This window comes from Gymnodraco acuticeps, unplaced genomic scaffold (genome assembly GCF_902827175.1).
Source record: "Gymnodraco acuticeps unplaced genomic scaffold, fGymAcu1.1, whole genome shotgun sequence".
Lineage (NCBI taxonomy): Eukaryota > Metazoa > Chordata > Actinopteri > Perciformes > Bathydraconidae > Gymnodraco > Gymnodraco acuticeps.
The window spans coordinates 560,882-566,881 of record NW_022991403.1 but is presented as its reverse complement, the minus strand read 5'-3'; positions in this window follow the sequence as shown (position 1 = coordinate 566,881).

Here is a 6,000-nt window from a genome sequence, read left to right as displayed (position 1 = left end):
TTTCCTGCTCCCAGAGAGAATGACGCTCCTCAATCTGAACATTACAGCCGTTGATACTGTCTCACATGGGTCTGCTCCCCCCCACCGAGCCATGAACTGAAAGCTTGACGTCTGCTCTGAACACTTGGAACTGTCACACCAGCACCAACCCTTGGGTCAGTTAGATGAGACTAACGGCTTCACTTAGGGCATATGGGTCAGAAATATGACTCTCGTTACCATGGAGTGGGTTGTTTGTTTTTTAAGGCTATTCATACTGCTATGCAGAGTGAAGAGCCCCTACTATTTTAAAAAAATAGGCCTAATGTCAGGGGCCTCTTACTGTCTACTTCTGCATGTATTCACGTTATATGGACCATGTTTCCACCTGTTGAAACTAGAGGCTGCATGGAACTGAGGCTACAATACAACCATTTTGTTCTGCTCTAACGATTCAATTTATAGATTCTACATCAAAATAGTTCGTTTTTATTGTTTCCAATGATAACGTCACCTTAAGTGGAGGAATGCAAACCTGTTTTAAAATGTAAGGTTTTGAATTTCTTTGACATTTCTCAGTAATGACACCCTCAGACTCCCACTATAATTTATGCCAGTGGTTCCCAAACTTGTTGTGCCCAAGGCACACCAAAGGACAAATAAAAAAAAAAAAAAAAAAATAAAAATCTCAAGGCACACCTATTGTGAAAAAAAATAGCCCTTATAACACGTGTTATCACTCATATCATGTAAAATATCTGTAAATGTGCATAATTATTTACTAATGCCAAATAAAATGTGACAAAGACAACTATATTACTCATGAAATATTTATTAACAAAATATTTCAGAAATTAATTAAAAACGTTATCAAATTAGGCTTCATCAAAGCAGCAACACACTCATTTAAACCAGACAGGTCACAACATTAAAAATGAGGCAAAGGAAACTCAGCAGAAATTCAGCACAGAGAACTGTCAATGCAAGGAAGCTGCATTGTCCATGGTCCTGAACTACAAATTACAAATTATAAATGTATTACTTTAAAAAAACTAATATATTACACTACTTCGTTATTATCTACATAAAGTAACTCGTTACTTTACTCGTTACTTTACTCGCTGAGCACGTACAAACTGCGCATGCGTGAGTGGCAATAACTTTCCTTACCAGCAGGCGGCGGTAGTCAAGCCCCCAGGAAGTGCGCCGGACTCAGATGAAAATATTCGTGCTGGCCAAACGGCGCTACTACACTTCCGTTTGGTTTCCAGGCCCGGAAACACTTTTTCCCATTGACTTACATGGGGAAAGAGTGGTCTGTAACTCGTTGAATAATTGTTTTAACTAAATAAACTACCCAGTATGAACACTTGTATAGCCCTTATTAAAAAACATCCGTTCCTCAAATTGTAAAAATTTGCTAATAACGTTATTCTGAGAGTTATTTCCCTCTGCATTATGAACGCGCATCTAATCCACGGGACCGCGCCGCACGGCACGTTCATGTTACGTGTCCCGACCAATCAGAGCACACTGTGCTCACAGGGAGGGTGGGGCTGGAGCTATTGGAGCTACAACGAGCCGTTAAAGGCAGAGAGTGAAATTCAGTGAATACACGTAATTTACAGAGATGCTGTTTGAGGAACCAATGTGAGTTGCGTTTATCTTTACCCATGGATGCACAATGGGAACGGATCCATATCGTCTTACTGCCATCCCACGGAGCTGTAATAATGGATATATTGCACATGTTTGCTGTAATTCATTGTCATACTACATGGGCTGTATGATTAAATCTTGTACCGTAAATGTTGTATTAAATAGAGTTAATATTACTGACATTATTAACGTCCCTGTAGCTTCGTATTGCACTGGGAAGCTTATTGCACTGTATATAAATATATATATATACAGTGCAGTAATACTTTCATGCTAAATGAGGCTCTGTTGGATATCACTAGATCATTACTAGCTAGCCGCTAGCTGCTAACTGCCGCCTCGTTCATATCAAATCCATGATAACAACAATCCATTACCATGCTGTCATGAACGTGCGGTGCTGTTACGTGTACGCAAATTGACGTGCTTGATGTGAACGAGCATTTTGGTTAAAGTTGCGCATGCTCTATGAGTGCACATACGGGTACTTCTCAGGCATGCTGGGTAATCTGTGACGTTTCACTCTCTCAAAAGTTGGGCCATTTTATCATCATGCGCTAATGAGCAGCTCTCATAGGAATGAATGAGGCCCCGCCTCCCACGCTGTATCCAGTTCTTATTGTACATCCATGGCGGTAGTGTGTATTTGTCATTCAATACAGGCAACAACCGGAAGACAGAGAAGAAGAACAGACTGCGTGATATAAACAAACAACTAATAGCTGTGCGTTAGCTTCACCTTAGCATGTGTTCTTTGCAGGTGTTTGTTGAGGTTTGACGTGGTGTTTCCAGCAGTGGGTAACAGCTTCTGGCCTGGACACAGTTTGCACCTCACCGTCACATTCCTGTCTATTCTTCGGACGAACTCAAAATAATGGGCATACCTCCACCCCTCGAGAGTTATCGCTGACTCAGCCATGTTTATGCAGAACTGCACGTGGAGATGTGGACGCGCAAGTCGCGCAGATTACGTACATATAAACCTACAAAGTACTGATATAGTAAATAAAAAAATAAAAATTATTTTTGTGTAGTTGTATATTGCAATAATAACGTATGGTTGTCACAAAATCCCACGGCACACCCGGACTTGCCTCACGGCACACCAGTGTGCCGCGGCACACCGTTTGGTAACGGTGGTAACTCAGATGCTTACATGGACTTGTATGTTTTTACTTCATATCTAACAGAAGTAAGAGAGAAAGAGACAATAGAAAGAGATGGGGAAGTGAGTAAAGGGAGATGAGAGTGAGATGAAGAAGAGAGAGGGATGAGAAAGAGACAATAGAAAGAGATGGGGAAGTGAGTAAAGAGGGATAGGAAGGAGGAGAGATATTTGCGAGTTGCATACTGACTCTGAGTTTTCTCGATTAATAGCTTATATAGACAATACCATGCTTAAATAGACTCCTAAGTTATTATTTCATATGTGACAATATGTAAGAAAAGAGAGGGAAGAGTCCAATTATATTGAGAAATTGAGCAATTGATTTCATATTGGAACATTCATTTCTCAAACCTATGTTTTATGGAAGAGGAAATGTACTTCTGATAAACTAATCCTTGATCAAACGGTAAATGGTGAATTAATATAACATTTAGAATCATTGAGAAAGGGTTATTCCACAGGGACTAGCTCACATTTAACTTAAAATAACATTTCTCTGCTTTGGACTGATGAGTATATGATTCTTGCATGTTAAATGACTAACACAAACCTTACATTTATAATGTGCATGTGTCAGGAAGGCTCCCAAATAATTCTGAGGGGGCCTATCCTATTTTTGTAATTGAATGATAATGTGCTAATCCATTACCTTGAGTTGTCTGCACTCAGGAAAACATCCCTATCAAGTGTTAACCCAATAACTAGGACAGCTCTGAAGGCCAAGGGTCAGAGAGAGAGGATCACACTCTCCGGCTGCAGAGAGCAACTTATCCACGGGCAAGGAGGTCGTTCGAGATGAGAGGATTCTAATCTTCAACTTTCTGATGAGATGGGATGCTTCTTCATCTTTCTGCTCGGTGGGCTCAGGCAGACAACTCTACAGGACGAGCGATGGTTTCAGAGGCATCTGGATGTGCCATTTGGAATAGGCAGGTGCACTGCTCTCAAGCAGATAGCAGAAGGAATGCAGGCAGATGAGCCTCTGTTTCACTGGGAGATCATAAAGTGCTCACTGAATTGAGCCACAAAAGCAGAGCAATTGGGGGGGATTGAGATATGGCGCTCTGATGAAGAAGAGTTTTGAGCCAATCAGCACCTCAGTGCTAATCTACAGATAATTGAGATATGGCGCTCTGATGAAGAAGAGTTTTGAGCCAATCAGCACCTCAGTGCTAATCTACAGTATCAGGATGCCTTTACACACCAGACATTCTGTGTCATAAAGAGAGGAGGAAAACATGTTCTTCTAGCTCTGATACAAAGATAACATTTGAATTGAATGATCAGATGATTACAGATGTACAATTAATGATTGTTTTTGTATTCCCAATTAACAGATATGTGTTAAATAGTGGTGATAAATATATTTTGTCAGATCAGATTACACTTTCACACTAAACAAATTAATTAATTGATATTTTCAGATTTATAAGGTATTGAACAATAAGATATTTCTAATATTATAACAGACAATGTTACTATCCTTAATCATTACCAGGTAAAACAGATGTTTTGATATTGATTACAGTTGATGCTCTGAATAAAGAACAGATGTTTTGATTTTTCTTTTTCAGGTTGTTATACAATAAAATGTTTGATTCTTCTTTTTCAGATTGTTAAACATTTTGAGAATTGTTTAGTTTTCCCTTCAGATTTTGAAATGACATAATGATTGATAGTTGAAGTAATGTAATTAATTAAATATCATGCCTTACTCTTGAATAAAGCGTAATGAAGTAAACGTAAAGTAATGTTAAAGATTGAGGACACTGTAACTTTACAGATTACAGATTGATCGATTCATCACTGTGAATTTATACCTTAACTGGGAACCTTAGCTGGATATCTCATGATTCTGATTTATACCAATTGGATTTCTTATAATCCTAAATTCTAATTGTGTTTTAATAAGTAATTGCCTTAAAGTAAATCTTTGAGATGTAAACTGATTTAGAATTTGTGTTTGATGAATGAGATTAACTGAGTGATAAATGATAAAAGATCTTATTTTTGAAACATATATTTTGCTATAATATTGTTGTATTTCACATGTTGTTTATTGTGCTTTTTGACAAATGATGCCAAGCACTGAAGAGAGATGATTTTTATTATGATTGACTGTGTTCAATCATGGTGATTGAAGTGTTTTCAATCTTGTTCTACTTTTGATTAATTAATGTGAGTGAGCCCACCCAACTCTGAAGACGCTTATTGATTTAAGTATTGACTGAAATATTCTTTAGACTAATGTTAATTGATTATCATAAATTGATAAAAGGGTGGATCTGTAAAGGACTATTTTAGTCTGATGCTTAGCTGACCTGAGAAACTTCACATGAGTGACTACTCTTTCTCTGTGTGGGGGGAAGGGTTTACTGCCCGCTCAGACAGAGTTTCTTTGTCTGTTCATCTGTAATCGATTGGGGTAAAGGCCCGCGTTTCTGGGCTCCGCCCCTTCTCGGAGACCAGGTTCGAGCGCTTCCGTCTTTGTGTGGGCAGAGTTAATTTTGGCAGCTTGCATTGAACAGTGCGAGTTGCTTTGTTAATCCTCCGGCCGTTTGTCTCTCAATAAATATCAGTGTATTGACAGGCGAATCCAGTTTCCCTCATTTCATGATTGGCTCAACATTGCTGCAAAGAAGTTTTTACTTCACACCTATAGCCAATATACCTTTATATTTGTTCTACTCTTCACTTACTTGTCAGCATAGGTCGGCATTGATGTACAGAGCCGACAAAAGACCTTGTTTATATTGGCATCATATCGAAGCCAACTCCATGGATCAAGCCAGTGTGGCTGAAACTTTCTCTCCCTCTTCTTCTCCTACTCCCTGTCACTCTCCTTTAACTCCTCTGGTGACATTTATTTATTTGAAGATAGTTTTTTGCCCTGCGCTTGGCCGGTTACCGCTGGTATTAAAAACATTTTGGCGAATAGTAAGGTGGCGCTAAAGTCTGAATTTAATTACATTTGACTCAAGTGTTTCGTCAACTTAATGTGTTGCTTAAAATAATTCTTCTGCATACAGTATGTGACACTGTGAGTGTTGCACGGCCAGATACGGCTCGAGAAGCTGACTCAGATAAGGAGATATATGATACATTATGATGTGATATGATGTGATATGAATGATAATGGGACACATCGACTTCTGCACTCACAGTGTCGCGGACTGTACGTAATGTTACTTTGA